This window comes from Cetorhinus maximus, chromosome 19 (assembly GCF_964194155.1).
Source record: "Cetorhinus maximus chromosome 19, sCetMax3.hap1.1, whole genome shotgun sequence".
In the NCBI taxonomy this organism is placed as follows: domain Eukaryota; kingdom Metazoa; phylum Chordata; class Chondrichthyes; order Lamniformes; family Cetorhinidae; genus Cetorhinus; species Cetorhinus maximus.
Window position 1 is genome coordinate 89,217,093 of NC_135897.1, and position 21,156 is coordinate 89,238,248.

At 46.2% G+C, this 21,156-nt stretch overlaps 1 protein-coding gene across 2 annotated transcripts in view; it reads right to left on the reverse strand.

Annotated features, from left to right (window-relative positions):
• gpr160 (G protein-coupled receptor 160) overlaps positions 1-15,399 on the reverse strand; it is a 34,669-nt gene extending 19,270 nt beyond the window's left edge. For both annotated transcript variants that reach the window (XM_078564349.1, XM_078564348.1), the window contains exon 1: positions 15,168-15,399. The gene's annotated coding sequence lies outside the window, so the exon portion shown is untranslated. The remainder of the gene's footprint in view (positions 1-15,167) is intronic.
• Positions 15,400-21,156: the final 5,757 nt, after the last annotated feature.

Sequence of the window (21,156 nt, forward strand, 5' to 3'; positions counted from 1 at the left end):
GACGGGCTGACCGTGGAGTTCTTCAGGGCGTTCTGGGAAACGACTACGTGGGGGTCCTGGGGGGAGAGTATTGTAACTGGGGAGATGCCCCTTTCGTGGCGCAGGGTGGTCATTGCCCTGCTGCCTAAGAAGGGGAATCTCCACCAACTTAAGAACCGGTGCCCGGTCTCCCTCCGCAGCACAGATTACAAGATCTTTGTCAGGGCAATGTCTTCTCGCCTTGGCACCGTCCCTTCGCTTTGGGAGAGGAGTGCGTCAGGGCTGCCCCCTGTGTTGTATTTTATCTGTGTGGATCCTTTCCTGCACCTCTTGCAGAGGAGGTTGTCAGGATTGGCTCTGTGCGGGCTGGGCATCGGGATGGTCCTCTCGACTTACGCCAATGATGTGCTCCTCATGTTCACCGACCCAGCTGACCTGCAGAGGATGTGTGTGTGCCAGGAGGTCTACTCTGCCGCGTCCTCTGCCAGGATCAACTGGGGCAAGTGTTCTGGACTCCTGGTGGGTCAGTGGCAAATGGATCCCCTACCTGAGGAGCTCAGGCCTTTCACCTGGAGCAGGACCAGCCTCCTCTACCTGGGGGTCCTCCTCTGCCCTGCTGAGGAATCCTGGCCGGCGAACAGGCAGGAGCTGGAGGCCAAAGTCACCACGCGCCTGCAGCGCTGGACAGGACTGCTCCGAGTGCTGCTTTACCAGGGTCGAGTTCTGGCCATAAACCAGCTGATTGCCGCCATGTTGTGGTACCGGCTGGTCACTTTGACCCCTCCCCCAGACTTTGTCACAAAAATCCAGAGAATGCTCATCGACTTCTTCTGGGACAAAAGGCTGCACTGGGTCACTGCTGAGGTTCTGAGTCTCCTGCTTAGGGAGGGCGGTCAGGCGCTGGTGTGCCTACGCACCCAGGTGGCGACTTTTCGCCTTCAGGCCCTGCAGCGATACCTTTACGTTGAGCCCCCTCCGAGATGGTGTGTTCTGGCGATGGATTTTTTCTGCCAGTTGCATGGCCTGAATTATGATATGCAGCTCCTGTTTGTAGACTGGAGAGGCCTTTGCGGCTCCTTGTGGCCTGTCTTTTACCAGGACCTGATCAAAGTCTGGAACATGGTCGCCTCGCGACGCAGCTCTCCCCTATCAGGAGTAGCTGCTATCATCAGAGAGCTGCTGCTCAGGAATCTGCCCCTCCGTCCGTTTCAGTGGCTGGCGGAGAGGAGGGCTGTGGCTGCCGGGATGACCAGGATCGGGGACGGGCTGGGTGGCGGAGGAATGGGCTGGATGCTACCACAGCAGCTGGCACATTGCGCGTCTGTGGATGTCCAGCTCACAGCCAAGGCCATCCAAGACCTTAGGACAGTCGTGTTCGGCCCCGACATCATACTGGGACTCGAGGTAGCACAGGTGCGCGGTGGTCTTCCGTCTGAGCGTTCCCCTGTTCGGATGGAATTTCACATTGGCCCCAAGCCCCGAACCCTCCCTCGGGAGCCGGTGCCCCGCAACCTGAGTCGCCTCATGGAAATGCCCTCCATGCCCGTCAGCACAGCACAGAGGGTTTTCTTGTATGGGATGCTGCTGCACACCTTTCGCTTCCTTGCCCTCAACCAGCTCCCGGATACGCACTAGCGTGCCTTGTTGCCATCCGATGGCGGAGGTCCCCAGTGGGGGGGCCCTCTATGGAGGTGTCCTTCGACTTTCCATTGCGGACCTGGGATGGAGGGTGTAGCATGCAGCAGTCCCATACAATCATAGGTTGTGTCGGTTCACAGACTCCCAAGATATCTGCGTCTTTTGCGGCCTTGTGGAGTCCGTGGACCATGTATATATAGGGTGTTGTGGACTGCACTCCCTTTTCAGTTATTTTAAAAATCTTTTACTGTTGTTTTGTTTGCAATTCAGTCCCATGCTCCTGATCTATGGGCACCCGTTGCGGAGGGGGGCCAGGAGGGAGGACCACTTCCTTGTGAAGCTGCTCCTGGACCTGGCCAAGTTGGCCATTAGCAGGTCCAGGCAGCAGGCAATCAAGTGGGTCATCCGACCTGACTGTCTGCCCCTCTTCCGTGGCTATGTTCACGGCCATGTGTCCTCAAGAGGGAGCACGCGGTGTCCACCAGCACAGTCGAGGCCTTCTGTGCTCGGTGGGCACCTCAGGACCCTGTTAATCACATTTTGATTTAATGTTTGCAAGTTTCTTTAAGTTTTGTCTTTGTTTTTGCAGTTTCCCTTTAAGGGGCTGCCTTTTACTTTGTCCCTAATTTTGTTAATTTAGTTTACTTGGCAAACTCAAGAGTTAGATTTTCTTTACCATCCTAACCTTGCCGCTACGTCTTAGTGCTCCCCAGACATCCACAGCGAAGTTGGACGCAGCCTGCTGACTACCACACCCTGCCTCTGATGACCTTGGTGGGCGTCCTCTGGAGGGCTGAGACCTGGAGGACCCCAGCCTGCTTTCGGGGTCCTGCTACATGGCAGTGACCCTCTCCTCGGCCTGTGGAACTGGAGCTGCTGAGGTCACAGGAAGAGGGGATTCAGATGGGCCGGACACTCCCGGAGTCATCTGGATGGATGGCCTCGGGGTGTACACCTGCTGATCCTCCGGGCTGCCCTACATACCTCTCGCGTACACTGTTGGAGGCCAACTATGGCGTCGGCGATGGAGTTCCACCCTAGCAGCTGTGCAGGAGCGATGTCCTGGACCAAGGTCTCCATGGCGGCCGCCATCCTACCAATGTTGACCTTGTTATGTTGGCATGCCGGTGCTATCACCTCAGCCTGAAGGCGGATGGACTCCTCCATCATACCTTGCAATCTGAGGAGTGCAGTAATCTCCCTTCCTGATATTTCTGAGCTTGCCATTGCAGCTCCAGCAACTGTGACATGACGAGTCCAGATCTTGTCATCGGACTTGGACTCAGTAAATTACTGGCTTCCAGCAGTCCTGGGAAGTCCCTACTGCACCTGCTGTGGATCAGACAGTGCGATGTTCTCACCAGATTGTGTTCCCGAGGCTACTCTAAAGCTAGTTCCCACCAAGGTACGTGTCTCTGCGCTGGTGGAGGGTGTGGGTGACGCTGTGACGGGACTTCAGGGAGGGTTTCAGCAGATTCCTCTTCTGAGCTTCCCTTGGGGCTTGATTGGAGGCCTTAGGTCATGGACTCTCTTGGCAGTTTCCCAGATGTGCCTCTGAAAGCAGGGAGAGATGATTAATGCATGGCAGTGGCCTGTGAAACAGGACACAACACTCACATCATGGTTATCTGATGGATGTTGCACTGCTGGACCCTCGCTTATTAAAGCACTGTCGACCTCACCATCAGCACAGGACTGGTCCAGATCCTCGCCGGCCAGCTAGATGGCTCTGTTTTCAAAGTCTGTGAGGACCTTGATTTCAGGCATTCCTCCACCAGTCTGCGACCTCTCCCTGTTGTTGTGTGCCAGCTTGTCCTGCATGAATAGAGATGGAGAGAGTGTATGCAAGATGCCTGCCAGGCCAGATGATAAGTATGCCTGACATGTGTGGATGGTGAGTGGTTCCATGGACGGGATGAGGACAATAAAAGGTGTGTGTGAGAGAGTAAATGGTGATGTCCCTTGAACTGGCACTGAGTAAGATCCCTGTGGATGCGTGATGGATTTGTGAGTGTGTGAGTTGAGAGTGATGAGAAGAGTGACTTACCCTGCTGGAACGGAGGAGATCATTCATCCTCTTGTGGTATTGGGTGGCTGTCCTCTTTTGCAAGGCATTGGCACTGACCACAGCTGTCACCACCCCCCAAGCCGGATTAGTGATGTTGCTGCCCATCCTGTGGCCAGAGTGGGGGTAGAGGACATCACGGCGGGCCTCCGTTGCTTTCAAAAGGCGCTCGAGGGACACGTCATTAAACCTGGGGCCTTCAGTCATCTTGCGTTTTGGGGCCATGTGCAGCAGTCGTGGGCTGGAAGCACTGAGAGGTGTGCGCGTGGCTGCACTTTAAATATGGTGACCAGCGTGATGAAGCGGCGAGGTGATGGCGTGACGGACACATGAGAGTCTGCCCGCTGTGGAAATGGTGCGTCTCCCAGGAATGCATGATTAATGCGGCGGGCTTGGGAAGATACGGCATGAGAAGCCGCCATTGCAAAACGTGGGTAAAATGTCGTTTTACACACCTGCTCCCACACTTGGTGCAAATCTGGGCCCGATTCCACCACAAGCCTAATAAAAATGAAATGTGACTTATTCAGACAGCATAACACGTCCGGTGACACACTTAACAAACAGAACAACTGTGAAATTAAAATACCAGCGAAATAAAAACCTTTCAAATCCCAAGAAATGCAAAAATGAACTTGTATTTGTTCAAACTAAAGCAGTAGCCTAGATCCTAAGTCTCAGACTGTCTCAGACATTGCAGTGATGTAGTTCAAAGGATGACTCAACAGAAACCAGACCCACATAATCACCACAGCAACCAGCTCCAGATTTGTATGATGGAACAATCATTCTAAAATGGGATAATAGAAAAAGTCACTCACACAATTCTAATGTTAATAGGTTTCCATAATTAATATTTGCAATGCCAACTGCTGCTTCTGTAGTAAACAGTTTCCAACTTCTGGCATGAATCAAGGCCCACACCCTGTTCAAGGTGCACAACTCATAATCACATGACAGGTCAACCAGTATCCCAGCAAAAACAGAATTACCTGGAAAAACTCAGCAGGTCCGGCAGCATCGGTGGAGAAGAAATCAGTTAACGTTTCGAGCCTTCACGGCCCTTCGGCAGAACTGAAGCATAGTTAGGAGAGGGGAGAAATATAAGCTGGTTTAAGGTGGGGGGGGGCGGGGGGGGAAGAGAGAAGTTGAGGGTGTGGTGATTGTGGAGATAAGCAAGCCATGATAGGAGCAGATAATCAAAAGGTGTCACAGACAAAAGGATCAAAGAGGTGTTGAAGGTGGTGATATTTGTCTAAGAAAAGTGCTAATTAAGAATGGAAGACAGGACACTCAAAGTACAGCTCTAGTGGGGGTGGGGTGGAAAAGACTAACAAGGTTTTAGTTTTAGATTTAAAAATAATGGAAATAGGTGGGGAAAGAAGAATCTATATAAATTATTGAAAAAAAGTCGGGGGGGGGGAGAAACGGGGTGGGGATGGGGGGAGGGAGTTTAAGATCTAAAGTTGTTGAATTCAATATTCAGCCCGGAAGGCTGTAAAGTGCCTAGTCGGAAGATGAGGTGCTATTCCTCCAGTTTGCGTTGGGCTTCACTGGAACAATGCAGCAAGCCAAGGACAGACATGTGGGCAAGAGAACAGGGTGGAGTGTTAAAATGGCAAGCGACAGGGAGGTTTGGGTCTTTCTTGCGGACAGACCGCAGGTGTTCTGCAAAGCGGTCGCCCAGTTTGCATTTGGTCTCTCCAATGTAGAGGAGACCGCATTGGGAGCAACGAATGCAGTAGACTAAGTTAAGGGAAATGCAAGTGAAATGCTGCTTCACTTGAAAGGTATGTTTGGGCCCTTGGACGGTGAGGAGAGAGGAAGTGAAGGGGCAGGTGTTGCATCTTCTGCGTGGGCATGGGGAGGTGCCATAGGTGGGGGTTGAGGAGTAGGGGGTGATGGAGGAGTGGACCGGGGTGTCCCAGAGGGAACGATCCCTACGGAATGCCGTCGGGGGGGGTGAAGGGAAGATGTGTTTGGTGGTGGCATCATGCTGGAGTTGGCGGAAATGGCGGAGGATGATCCTTTGAATGCGGAGACTGGTGGGGTGATAAGTGAGGACAAGGGGGACCCTATCATGTTTCTGGGCAGGAGGAGAAGGCGTGAGGGAGGATGCGCGGGATATGGGCCGGACACGGTTGAGGGCCCTGTCAACGACCGTGGATGGAAAACCTCGGTTAAGGAAGAAGGAGGACATGTCAGAGGAGCTGTTTTTGAAGGTAGTGTCATCAGAACAGATGCAACGGAGGCGAAGGAACTGAGAGAATGGGATGGAGTCTTTACAGGAAGCGGGGTGTGAGGTGCTGTAGTCGAGGTAGCTGTGGGAGTCGGTAGGCTTGTAATGGATATTGGTGGACAGTCTATCATCAGAAATTGAGACAGAGAGGTCAAGGAAGGGAAGAGAAGTGTCAGAGATGGACCATGTGAAAATGATGAGGGGGTGGAGATTGGAAGCAAAATTAATAAATTTTTCCAGGTCCCGACGAGAGCATGAAGCAGCACCGAAGTAATCATCGATATAGTGGAGAAAGAGTTGCGGGAGGGGGCCGGAGTAGGACTGGAACAAGGAATGTTCCACATACCCCATAATCCCAGCAAGTTCAGCAACAACAACAACAACTTACATTTATATAATGCCTTTAACATAGTAAAATGTCGCTGGCTCCCAGTTAAGCAATGCCCCAATTTTAAAATTCTTACCTTTGTTTTCAAATCCCTCCATGCCTCTCTGTATCATCTCAACCAGTCCTACAACCCTTCCCAGATATCTGTGGCTGTGGTCCCCCAAATGTGGTCTCTTGAGCAGAACTGTTATAAATTGCTCCACCATTGGCGGCTGTGCCTTCAACTGCTTAAAACTCATAAGCTCTGGAATTCCCTCCCTAAACCTCTCGACTTCTCTCTCCTCCTCTAAGACACTCTTTAAAACCTACTTCTTTGACCAAGCTTTTAGTTATCAATCCTAATATCTCCTTATGTGGTCCCATCTGTTTGTTAACACTTCTGTGAAGTGCCGCGGGATGCTTTATTAGTTAAAGGCACTATATAAATATAAATTGTTGCTGTTGTAGTATTTCTGAAGACTCTGTGGCAATTTTGGAGGGGTGGCAACCTTACATCCTAATCCTTCACTTAAAATGGAAAGTTATTGACCTGCCAGGCTGTATCATGGCAAAAATATTCCCTCGCCCTCCCCCCAAACCAGCCTCTGTTCCATCTGACACAAATATCACAGAAGATGGCTAAATCCTTTCATATCTGATCCTTTGTACAGTGTTGCACTGTGCTGCTCTTGGCTTGTAAATGGTACCGGGCATTACTCTGTAACAGATTCTGTTATTATATGTTGGTTGCGGGATAATTATTGGTCAGGCTGCCTGGGAGAACTCTTCTTCGAATAGCGGCTAGGGGGACCTTTTCCATCTACCCGAGAGGGCAGACGGTGCCTGGGTTTAATATTTCGCTCAAAAGTTGGCACCTCTGACAGTGCTCCCTGAAAGCTAAATATTTGAAGCAGAGCAAGTTACAGGGCTATGGGGAGGCTGGGGTAGTGAGATTAGTTTGGGATTGAGCCAGGGCCATGGGGAAAGAGCAGGTCCGTGGGATTAGTTTGGAAACATGTTACAATCCCAACTGATGATAATACTGGACAAGTCAGATCCTAGAGTGAAACCTGGCTTGATAGATCCTAACTTTTTTTTGGAAACCGTGAAGGAAAGTTACTGAACAAATTCACAAGAGTCTGCCGATGAACTCTTAACACAAAGAATAAAATATTTATTAAACAAGAAAAATTAAACTATATTACACCAACAGAAAGGCTGGAAAGATCTCAATACAAGCACAAGAAGACACTTCAAATTCACACTATTCCTTTACCCCAGCAATATCTTTACAGACACATAAACCAGTGAAGAGTTACCACTAGCTTGACACATAAAAGCTTCTCGCTAGGGACTGGAACAGTTGCAAATGGTTTTCTTCTGGTGAATTCCTGAGCATTCATTCGATGTTTTTTACCCAGCTCATATCTCTTCCTGAGACACCTAAAAACCGCACTCTAAACTCAGTCTTCTAGTGGCACCTCTGCTAAACTGATCACTTTACTGAGTTCTATAACTGTTAATTCAGTCAACTACTGTCCCAATAGCCTTGTTCAGAAAGCTGAAAATCCTTGTCTTCACTCTCTGGCACACACTGAACTCTATCTTCTGTCTTTTCTCTGTGCCTGTGTCACTTGACCACTGTTGCTAGGTAACAGTAAAGTTTTTTCTACTTAGTGTTTTTATTTTCCCTAGCATTTCTAAACTTTTAACCCATCTCTAACTTCAGGAGTTGTAAAACCTAATTAAAAATGTATATACACAAACAAACCCAAACGAACTGAGCTTTAATCAGGAGTTTATCCAGACTGCCCGGCACTAAGGTTCACAAACAAAACAAAACCTAAATGAAACTGGAACCCTTTTTATCTTACTTAACAAATACAAATATTTCAAATTAAAAATTCTACATTGGCCAGAATATGACGCTGGACATGCAGGTGCGCGCCCAACATGCCCAAGCGGGAAATGATGTGCGATGATGTCGGGCGTGCATCCCAACGTCATCGCGCACTTGCGCGACATTTCGTTGGGCAGGTGTGCAGCCGACTCCGGCACGTGCTTGCCGATAATTGAAAGGCCTACGAAGGCCATGAACAAGCTAATTAAAATCAAAGCTATGCTACCCGTCCAGCCTTATGCTTGGCAGGCAGGCAAAAAGGCCAAGAGGCCTTTACATTTTTGAGGAAGCCTTGTCCATGAGCGGGATGAGGTTTCCTAAAGCAAATAAACATTAAATAAAAAACTTTATTTTGGAATTAAAAACATGTCCCATCTCATGTGACAGGGTTACATGAGGGGACATGTTTTAGAAAATTTTTACTGTCTTTATTAATTTTTTAAAAAAGCGCTTCAATCTCCCTGAGGCACGGAGCTGCCTCAGGGAGATTGAAGCGCTCTTTCGCGCGCATGCGCTAACGGCGAGCCAGGCCCGCTCTCCCTCCTCCCCTCGCCCGCACAGGTAGAGCTGAGCGCTGCTGCTCACGATCCACTCAGGGTGGGCCTTAATTGGCCCGCCCACGTGAAATCGCGGTGTGGAGCCAATCGCGGGCGGTGATTGGCTTCCCGACTGCCTCTGCCTGCTCCTGCCGACCCCGCCAGATGATGGAAAAATTCTGGCCATTGTTCCTAACAATTGATACAGAGCGATGAAGAGGGAGCAGGGCAGTGGGATTAGTATGGGATTGATACAGGGCTATGCGGAGAGAGCAGGGCAGTGGGATTAGTATGGGATTGATACAGGGCTATGCGGAAAGAGCAGGGCAGTGGGATTAGTATGGGATTGATACAGGGCTATGCGGAGAGAGCAGGGCAGTGGGATTAGTATGGGATTGATACAGGGCTATGCGGAGAGAGCAGGGCAGTGGGATTAGTATGGGATTGATACAGGGCTATGGGGAGAGAGCAGGGCAGCGAAATTGATTTGTGATTGATACAGTGCTATGAGGACAATCGGGTGGAGGGATTATTTTTGGTTTGTACAGGGCTGTGGAAAGGGGGTGGGGCAATGAGATTAATTTGAGATTGGTAACGGATGACTGGGAGATTGGGGAATGGAATCAAGTTACATTGCGCTCACAGTATTTATCCTCCACCTGACCTTCCTTCTACTTCTCTTGATCTGAGCAGGAATGCAGCCTTGTGAGCTGCAGTGGGTGGTCCCAGATGATCTTATTACCTCTTTTGGCCTCCCCTGTCCCCACCGAGAGCTTTTACTTGGAGGGGAAGCCATTGGTCTGACTCCCTCCTCACACTGAGGCCTCAAATTAAGATTGCAGTCAGCATTTGATGATGTCATCAAAGCCTAATCTGCATATTTAAAGAACAACAATGGGTTTGGGCGAGTGACCTTGCTGCTTGACATTTAGAATTGCAATCAGCTAGGTGGATGCGGAGAGCCAGTGCATAAGTCCTCTGCCTCCTACCGCTGAATTCCCACAGGTTGTGGGTGTGCCAGTGGGGAAGATAAAATTCTCCTGGCACAAACAAAGGGGCTGAATTATCTCCTATGCTGTATCTGATTCTACAATGTGTATTCTGCAGTGCTAAATTCTTTCTACTTCAGCTGCTTTGTTAATCGACACACGTTGATTTTTTTCATATCTCTTGCCAATAATTTGCCCTGATAAAATTTGTCCTTCACAGTCCTGTAAGTTTTGTTTAACTTATTCATTCATGTGATGTGGGCATTGCTGGCTAGGCCAGCATTTATTGTTCATCCCTAATTGCCCTTGAGAAGGTGGTGGTGAGCTGCCCTCTTGAACTGCTGCAGTCCATGTGATAAAGGTACACCCACAATGCTGTTAGGAAGAGAATTCCCAAGATTTTGACTCAAAAAAATCACCTCAAACGCTTTTTGGTTCCAAATGCTTCCCAATAATAGGTTGTAGGAAGAGGAGAAGACTTAAAAGTCATTTGTTCTCTTTGGAAATAACCTATGGTGACCATATGTCCATGTTTTCCAGGGTCAGTTCCCAGATGAGATACTGTGTTCCCAGGTAATCAATATCCCCAGAAGAGTCCCCAGTTCTCAAATCTCGACCCTGAATACTCTATTAATTTCTCCTTTTAGAATATATCTAATGTATAAAAGAGGTGCAGCACAGTGTGTGTTGCATGATTAACCGTGGATAAAGGGATTTGCTCAATGTCTAAATATAAATATAAATGAGTTAGAGAGAAATATCAACAGCTTTTATTATTGTTATAATCACAATCAGTTATAACATAGATCACACCTAAATAGCTTCATGACATGCTGTATGTAATATTTTGGAAAATATTTTTCTTTTAAAATAGAGGTTTAGTCTGCGGGTGTGTCTTAATTGGATTAAAGCCAGCAAGTCTGGGTGCTTTGATGGGTACTAGTTTTGATATGGAAGAGAGATAGCGTGCATTTGCATTTTTTGAATAGAGTATTCAAGAAGTGGGGTGAAAACTTGATGCCTATCTAGCAGATACCAAGCCATATGTTTATATTACTAACAAAATTGGTACTATGAAAGGGGTTTCATTGTTAAAAGGTGAAATTCAAAGAGGCTGGTGAGACAATGAGAATTTGAATTCAATCGGTGATGGTGGGTATAACTTCTGCAGTTTTTGGGTGTACAGAACAGAGGCAATGTGAGATCAAAAGGCAGCTGTAAGCCTCCAACTGGTCCAACTGGCTCCACAGTGAAAAGAACCTCATTTTGAATTCGTAAGATGAAAACGCTTTGTCTGGTGTTTGAGTTGCTGTTGCCTTAATGGAAATTAGTTTGGGAATTTGTTAAAAGTTATGATAGTAGTAATTTGCAGCCATGTGAATACATTTTAACCTGTGTAAATTAATAAAATGTTTCAATTAGCTTAATGTAAAGTCCCTTCTGGATCATATATGTTTCAATTAATTTGCCTCTTACTCTTCTAAACTCGAGTGGATACAAGCCCAAGATAAAAGCAAAAAACTGCGGGTGCTGGAAATCCAAAATAAAAACAAAAATACCTGGAAAAACTCAGCACGTCTGACAGCATCTGCGGAGAGGAACACAGTTAACATTTCGAGTCCGTATGACCCTTCAACAGAACTAAGGAAAAATAGAAAAAAGGAGAAATATAAACTGGTTTAAGGGAGGGGTGGGACAGGTGGAGCTAGATAGAGAGCCAGTGATAGGTGGAGATAACCAAAAGATGTCATAGACAAAAGAACAAAGAGGTGTTAAAGCTGGTGATATTATCTAAGGAATGTGATAATAAAGGTACAGATAGCCCTAGTGGGGGTGAGGGGAAAGGGATCAAAATAGGTTAAAAGGTAGAGATAAAACAATGGATGGAAATACATTTAAAAATAATGGAAATAGGTGGGAAAAGAAAAATCTATATAAATATTTGGAAAAAAGGGGGATCGGAAAGGGGGTGGGGATGGAGGAGAGAGTTCATGATCTAAAATTGTTGAACTCAATATTCAGTCCGGAAGGCTGTAAGGTGCCTAGTCGGAAGATGAGGTGCTGTTCCTCCAGTTTGCGTTGAGCTTCACTGAAACAATGCAGCAAACTAAGGACGGACATGTAGGCATGAGAGCAGGGTGGAGTGTTGAAATGGCGAGCGACAGGGAGGTCTGGGTCATGCTTGTGGACAGACCGAAGGTGTTCCGCAAAGCAGTCACCCAGTCTGCGTTTGGTCTCTCCAATGTAGAGGAAACCGCATTGGGAGCAGCAAATGCAGTAGACTAAATTGAGGGAAGTGCAACTGAAATGCTGCTTCACTTGAAAGAAGTGTTTGGGCCCTTGGACGGTGAGGAGAGGGGAAGTAAAGGGGCAGGTGTTGCACCTTCTGCAGTTGTATGGGAAGGTGTCGTGGGAGGGGGTTGAGGTGTAGGGGGTGATGGAGGAGTGGACCAGGGTGTCCCAGCAGGAACGATCCCTGTGGAATGCCGCCGGGGGGGTGAAGGGAGGATGTATTTGGTGGTGGCATCATGCTGGAGTTGGCGGAAATGGCGGAGGATGATCCTTTGAATGTGGAGGCTGGTGGGGTGATAAGTGAGGACAAGGGGGACCCTATCATGGTTCTGGGAGGGAGAGGAAGGTGTGAGGGCGGATGCGCGGGAGATGGGCCAGACACGGTTGAGGGCCCTGTCATATCAACAATTTCCAGTTCCCTGGCCCCAACCGTCCCCTCTTCACCATGGATGTCCAATCCCTCTACACCTCCATCCCCCACCAGGATGGTCTGATCGCTCTCCATTTCTTCCTCGAACAGAGGCCCGATCAATCCCCATCCACCACTACTCTCCTCCGTCTGGCTGAACTTGTTTTCACACTGAACAATTTCTCCTTAAACTCCTCTCACTTCCTCCAAATAAAAGGTGTGGCTATGGGTACCCGCATGGGCCCCAGTTATGCCTGTCTCTTTATGGGGTATGTGGAACATTCCTTGTTCTAGTCCTACTCCGGCCCCCTCCCACAACTCTTTCTCCGGTACATCGATGATTGCTTCGGTGCTGCTTCATGCTCTCGTCTGGACCTGGAAAAATTTATTAATTTTGCTTCCAATTTCCACCCCTCCATCATTTTTACATGGTCCTTCTCTGACACTTCCCTTCCCTTCCTTGACCTCTCTGTCTCAATTTCTGGTGACAGACTGTCCACCAATATCCATTACAAGCCTACCGACTCCCACAGCTACCTCGACTACAGCTCCTCACACCCCGCTTCCTGTAAGGAGTCCATCCCATTCTCTCAGTTTCTTCGCCTCCGTCGTATCTGTTCTGATGATGCCACTTTCAAAAACAGTTCCTCTGACATGTCTTTCTTCTTCCTTGACCGAGGTTTTCCACCCACGGTGGTTGACAGGGTCCAGCCCATCTCCCATGCATCCGCCCTCACACCTTCCTCTCCCTCCCAGAACCATGATAGGCTCCCCCTTGTCCCCACTTATCACCCCACCAGCCTCCGCATTCAAAGGATCTTCCTCCCCCATTTCCGCCAACTCCAGCATGGTGCCGCCACCAAACACATCTTCCCTTCACCCCACTGGCGGCATTCCGCAGGGATCATTCCCACCGGGACACCCTGGTTCACTCCTCCATCACCCCCTACACCTCAACCCCCTCCCACGGCACCTTCCCATGCAACTGCAGAAGGTGCAACACCTGCCCCTTTACTTCCCCTCTCCTCACTGTCCAAGGGCCCAAACACTCCTTTCAAGTGAAGCAGCATTTCAGTTGCACTTCCCTCAATTTAGTCTACTGCATTTGCTGCTCCCAATGCGGTTTCCTCTACATTGGAGAGACCAAACGCAGACTGGATGACCGCTTTTGCGGAACACCTTCGGTCTGTCCACAAGCATGACCCAGACCTCCCTGTCGCTTGCCATTTCAACACTCCACCCTGCTCTCATGCCTACATGTCCTTCCTTGGCCTGCTGCATTGTTCCAGTGAAGCTCAACGCAAACTGGAGGAACAGCACCTCATCTTCCGACTAGGCACCTTACAGCCTTCCAGACTGAATATTGAGTTCAACAACATTAGATCATGAAATCTCTCCTCCATCCCCACCCCCTTTCCGATCCCCCTTTTTTCCAAATATTTATATAGATTTTTCTTTTCCCACCTATTTCCATTATTTTTAAATGTATTTCCATCCATTGTTTTATCTCTGCCTTTTAGCCTATTTCGATGCCTTCCCCTCAACCAACCCCCACTAGGGCTATCTGTACCTTTATTATCACATTTCTTAGATAATATCACCAGCTTCAACACCTCTTTGACCTTTTGTCTATGACATCTTTTGGTTATCTCCACCTATCATTGGCCCTCTATCCAGCTCTACCTGTCCACCCCCACCCCCTCCCCCTCCCCCTAAACCAGTTTATATTTCACCTCTTTTCTATTTTTCCTTAGTTCTGTTGAAGAGACATACGGACTCGAAACGTTAACTGTATTCCTCTCCGCAGATGCTGTCAGACCTGCTGAGTTTTTCCAGGTATTTCTGTTTTTGTTTTGGATACAAGCCCATCTTGTCTAGCCTTTTCTCATAAGACGACCCACCCATTCCAGGTATTAACGTAGTAAGCCTTCTCTGAACTGTTTCCAATGCATTTACATTTTTCCTTAAATAAAGGAGACAAATACTGTACACAATACTCCAGATGTGGTCTCCCTGTGTAAGTGGAGCACAACCTCCCTGCTATTGTATTCAATTCCCCTCACAATAAACAATAAAGGCGTAATGGAGTGAATGGCATTATGAGGCAGAGCACATGTACGATTTGAAATTCATTGTAAAATTAAAATGGTCAGAGAAAGTGTAATTGCTGCTCTAACAACCAGCTTCAAAAGGAGTTACCATACAACCAACCAGGAAACGCATCTGTATTAAGTTGAATATGCCAGTCAGTATTTTTCATTTCAAGTGAAAATAAAGGCATTGAGAAAAGAACACAAAGCTACTACAAAACAAACTACTGCACATGCTGGTGTGTGATCTGTTACCAATATTTTTTCCAAAGTGAGGCCAACACTGACTAAGCTGTTCAGACTGTAGATGAAAAATACAAAATGCCTGAACATTATTGTATTACTTATAAATAGTGACCGAATGTGTGACAGCGGTGTGATGTCACATTTGCAATAATTATAGGTACATTTGTTTCACAGTTATCGTCTATATGTGGAATTGATAAAATATACGCTGCTAAAAATTTTTGCCCCACTTTTCAGCACAATCTAGGGTCTGTATCCTGGCTACTTTGCTGCACCTGCTAACCTATATGTCCTCAAATTCAGTTCAAGACTGGTCATCCTGAAGTAACCTGCCCATAGACCTCATAAAAGACATCATTAAAATAAATTCTCATGCTTTACAGTCAGTGTTTCCGCTCTGTTCAAACGGATTCTTACCTTAGCTTAAAGCCACTCAGCAGGGTTCATGCGCTTTCAGTGTTCCCTTCCTGTGAACAGAAGCCTCTTTAACTCGATTAATCTCAAAATCACATCTCTCACTATCTGACACTCAACAATTGAGCAAACTTTCAATTGTAAACATGAAAGAAAGGAACATGGAGTTGTGAGAGGGAGCAGAGGAACCACAAAAACTGAAGAGAAGAGAAGAGATATTTTCTTAACCTTAACCTCTGCCTGCAATGAAAACAAGCCTAAGCCCCAGGCCATGGGTGTGACCCACATCTCAAACATTGACAAATTTACAGAGTGACAAATAACACAATAATTGCTTTGCTTGTGTGCCCAGTTTCCAAGGTTAAGCAATTCATGTCTCTCTCTCTCTGCAAATGAATAAACACGTATTTTATTTGTTGTGATTACATTGCCTGTATTTTCCATATGAAAGTACGTTTTATTGTAAAACAAACCACTGATAGACGTGTATGCTCCAAATGGTTGGGAATTAATCTGAGTCCCTCTCAACCAAGTCAATTCATATAATGAGATATTTTCTGATGAGGAATGCACATCCTCTTCACATAGAAACATAGAAAATAAGAGGAGTAGGCCATTCGGCCCTTCGAGCCTGCTCCGCCATTCATCATGATCATGGCTGATCATCCAACTCAATAGCCTGCTCCCGCTTTCTCCCCATATCCTTTGATCCCTTTCACCCCAAGAGCTATATCTAACTCCTCCTTGAAAACATACAATGTTTTGGCCTCAACTACTTTCTGTGGTAGCGAATTCCACAGGCCCACCACTCTCTGGGCGAAGAAATTTCTCGTCATCTCAGTCCTAAATGGTTTACCCCATATCCTCAGACTGTGACCCCTGGTTCTGGACTCCCCCACCATCGGGAACATCCTTCCTGCATCTACGCTGTCTAGTCCTGTTAGAATTTTATAGGTTTCCATGAAATCCCCCCTCATTCTTCTGAACTCCAGCGAATATAATCCTAATCGACTCAATCTCTCCTCATATGTCAGTCCTGCCATCCCAGGAATCAGTTGGGTAAACCTTCGCTGCACTCCCTCTATAGCAAGTACATCCTTCCTCAGATAAGGAGACTAAAACTGAACACAATATTCCAGGTGTGGTCTCACCAAGGCCCTGTATAATTGCAGCAAGACATCCCTGCTCCTGTACTTGAATCCTTTCGCAATGAAGGCCAACATACTATTTGCCTCCTTTACTGCCTCCTGCACCTGCATGCTTACCTTCAGCGGCTGGTGTACGAGGACATCCAGGTCTTGTTGTACGTTCCCCCTCTCTCAATTTATAGCCTTTCAGATAATAATCTGCCTTCCTGTTTTTGCTACCAAAATGGATAACCTCACATTTATCCACATTATACTGCATCTGCTATGCATTTGCCCACTCAGCTTGTCCAAACCACAATGAAGCATCTCTGCATCCTCCTCACAGCTCACCCTCCCACTCAGCCTTGTGTCATCTGCAAATTTGGAGATATTACATTTAATTCCCTCATCTAAATCATTAATATATATTGTGAATAGCTGGGTTCCCAGCACCGATCCCTGCGGTACCCCACTAGTCACTGCCTGCCAATCGGAAAAAGACAAATGAAAAGGTAAAAACAAATAACTTACACTTATGTATGCAGCAGAAGGGTCCGGTACATTAAGGGTTAACCTGGGACTGAGTATAGTACTGCCCACTGATGTAAGAAGAAACTGATCTCGAGCTTAGGTCACCAGTGTATAGCTGGGTAGCAACAAATAAGGATATACCATGGAGCCCTATCCATGCCTGTACCCACTACTGTATATATGCACGTAATTCAGCAATGTTAATAAAGATTTCTTGGTGAGTTCCACAAGACTGGTTAATGGTGTCTAAGCAGTACACACCAGGAGTAGTGACAAACCAGCAAAACAATATATGTGCCTTACATGGGGACATCCCAATACACTTTGCAATCAATTAAGTACTTTTGAAGGGAAACCTGGCAAACAACTTGAGAAAAACAAAAACAAAAAGCAATGTGATAATTTAGTGATATTGGTTGCGGAATACATATGACAACAGAGAAAGAGCTCTGCTGTTCTTCAGAACAATGCCGAGGGATTTTGTACATAGTTTAAAATCTCAGCCAAAAGACAGAACGTAAAGATAGCACTGTGCTCCCTCTGCAAGCCTATATTTTGTGTTCAAGGTGCTCAAGTGGATCTTTGAAACTCAAACTTATGACTGAGAAATGAGAATAGCACCAAGTCAGTCATAGATTTCTCTTAATAGAATGTGAGATGATGGGAATCATTAGCCCATTCTGTATGTGCCCTCTGAACTGGTGGTATAAGTAGAGGTCTGCTAGCCAAGTTTGGTGTGAAATTCAACCATGGGAACATCACAGCTAGGTCAAATGAGGAATTCTCAGTTGCAGTTGAGCCTTTTAATTTAGAAATTAAAATTTTCAAACACTTATTCAGCATATAAATTCATTGCAGTAATTGAAGATAATGCATCATGGATGCTAAAGCCACATGACATGAAATCAAGTTACTGTAGCCCCAGAGGACCATAGACTGCTCTCTCATCAGAGAGACGGACAACTGGTGGTAAATTTAACCTGAGGATCACCACACCTTAGGTGAGGAGTGAGGTTGAGAAGGCAGGAATAGATGACATCAGCCAGTACAGGAATTGAAACCGCGCAGCGGGTATCACTCTGCATCACAAACCAGCTGTCCAGCCAACTGAGCTAACCGACCCCCAGGACCTAGCATAAAATGTTCATTTGCCACTTCATCTGCATTGAATAGAGTTTGATAAACAGATGTATAAACTCTTCTCCAAATGCTGGATCAATTCAAAGCTTTCACATTCATAAATCATATACCCTAACTTCACATGCCAAAGCACAAACTAGTTCAGTACCAAAACAAAAGAAGTAGAGAAAGAAGAAAATGACACTATTTAGTCAGGCGGTAATCAGATGTGGGTAGAAATTGATTGTCATGCTTGGTGGCATGTTGGGGGGCGGGTGGGGGTATTTCTCAACCAAACTGGTATCATACACTTAAGGACTGAAGGATTTAATGATGGGCAGAAAAAGAAGAAAACCATGAGGTTGGCACTTTCCTTGCAGGGTTTCCTTGTTGGCTAGGCCAGCATTTATTGTCCATCCCTAATTGCCCTTGAGATGGAGGTGGTGAGCATATGTATATACAAACATGCGAGTTAGGAGCAGGACTAGGTCATTAGCTCAGCCATTAATAAGGTCATGGCTGATCTGATTATGGCCTCAACTCCGCATACCGTCCATCCCTGTTGGCCTTTGACTCCCTTAGTCAAGAATCTATCTACCTCTGCCTTAAAAGTAATCATAGACCCTGCCTCCACTGCTCTGTGGGGAAGAGAGTTCCAAAGGTTCACAACCTTCTGAGAGAAGACATTTCTTCTCATCTCCATCTTAAATGGAAGACCTCTTATTTTGAAACTGTGTCCTCTAGTTCTAGTCTTTGCCACACGGGGAAACATCCTTTCAGTATCCATTCTGTCAAGTCCCCTCAGGATCTTATATGTTTCAATAAGATCACCTCTCAATCTTCTAAAATCCAATGGTTACAGGCCTAGCCTGTCCAAGCTTTCCTCATAAGATAACGCACCCCTCCACTCCATCCCAGGTCTCAGTTAAGTGAACCTTCTCTGAACTGCTTCTGATGCATTTATATCCTTTCTTAAATAAGGAGACCAAAACTGTACACAGTACTCTAGATGTGGTCTCACCAATACCCTGCACAACTGTAGTATAGCATCCCTACTCTTACATTCCTCTTGCGATAAACAACAACATTCTATTTGTCTTTCTCACAACTGAATGGCTTGCCTAAAAACAAAAAACTACTGCGAATGCTGGAAATCCAAAACAAAAACAGAATTACCTGGAAAAACTCAGCAGGTCTTGCCAGACCATTCCAGAGGCCTGGCAACTTAAGAGTCAGACACATTGCTGTGGCAAGTAAGAACGGCAAGTTTTATTCTCTGGAAGTCACTAATGAACCAATGAGTTTTTAGACAATTCGGTAGTATGGTCACCAACATGGATGCTAGCTTTTTAACTCGTCTAGATGCTTACTGTAAATTGGAGTTCAGTATTGTTTATTCGGTAGCACCCTCAGCTCTAAATCAGAAGATTGTGGGTTCAACTTCCATTCAAGAGTCTTGAGTCATCTGGGCTGACACTCCCAGTGCTGTTCTGTGGGAACAATGTACTGACTTTAAACTGAGGCCCTGTTTGCCCTCAGGTGAACATAAAAGATCTCATGGCACTAGTTTGAAGAACAACAGTAAAGTTCACCTCAGTTTCCTGGACTAATATTTATCCTTCAGTAAACATCACTAAAAAAGATCAGATCATTATCTCTTTGTTGCTTGCGGGACCTTGATTTGTGCAATTTGGCTGCTCCAGCTAACAAGTAACTGCACTTCAAAAGTGTTTTGTTAGCTTTTAAGTATTTTGGAAAGGCTGAGATTATGAAAGATGATAAATAAATGCAAGTTCTCTCTGTTATATAGTATTTTATATATATGTTGCACAAATATTATTCTGCTGCCTTAGACATTTAAGTTGACCTGACGCTTTAAGCCCAGAGAGTTGAATGGCTATAACCTGATGTCACTCAGTGCTTTAGTCATTGCTTGGTGTGAGGAGTTTTGGAATTGGTATATTCTTGTCAAGTTCATCTCTCGATCACAGGCAGACAACCACTAAACAATGGGCTTTTTCTTCTTTCTCGAAACTTGTTATGCAACCATAACAAAGTGTGATGTCTGGAGTGTGGCGTCTGGGGTATATGTCTGCAGTGTGATGTCTGACATGTGTTGACACATTCTTTTAATATATCACTGGCAAAACTCCCATGTTACATGAAAAATCACTTGAAACGTGATCTTTTAGATGGCCCTATAAAGCGATCTTTCGAACCATTTAGCCAAATGCTGGAAAATCAGAAAGGGTTCATCCAGACTTCTGAGAAAGTTCAGACTGTAACTCAGCTAGAAATAAAAAAAGGAGTGATTATGTCCCCAACAGCCTCTGCCAACTATTTGTACTGTGGCCCCATGAGATTCCTGACAACTACCTGGCCAGGGGTGAATGACATTTAAAGTGAATCCTTGTGACCAAATGGGTCAGCTTGGTCAGTCATTGGTCAAATATATGGAAAAAGGGGATTCTGAATGTTTACAAGGTTACAAAAGATTCTCAGTTAGAAATTGGAAACAATTGGAAGGCTTTTGTTGGAAACAAGTCTGTTTGGATACAAGCCCCAAAAGGAAGACTAATGAGGTTGTTGGAACTAATGAGCTCAGTCTTCCATGCATGAACAATTTAGTTAAACCATAGAAAAAAGGGATGGCACAGAAAGAGGCCATTCAGCCCATCATGTCTGCGCTGGCCCAAAAAGGGAAACGAAAGAAACTAGCTGCTCATTTTAATCCCAAATTCCAGCACCTGGTCCATAGTCTTGCAGGTTACAGCACTTCAGGTCCAGATCCAGGTACCTTTTAAATGAGTTGGGCATTTCAGCCTCAACCACCAATTCTGGCAGTGACTAATGGGAAACAAGTATGACTAATGGGAAACAAAGCAGCAGGTTAGCATGTCGGGGGGTGGATTCAACTTCATGGAAAATTATGAAAAAACAAAAGAAAGGAGAACCCAGAAGAGGCTATTAAAGTCCCCAGAACGCAAAATAGGACAGAGTGTTTGGAAAGGGCTAGGAATCTAACTTCAAGCACATCAGATAAAAGGACGACAATGAGAAAGGGGACGGGAAATACAGGACTGAAGGTGTTGTATCTGAATGCACACAGTATACGAAATAAGGTAAATGAGCTTGTGGCGCAGATTGAAATTGGCAGGTATGATGTGGTGGGCATCACGGAGACATGGCTGCAAGGGGATCAAGACTGGGAGCTA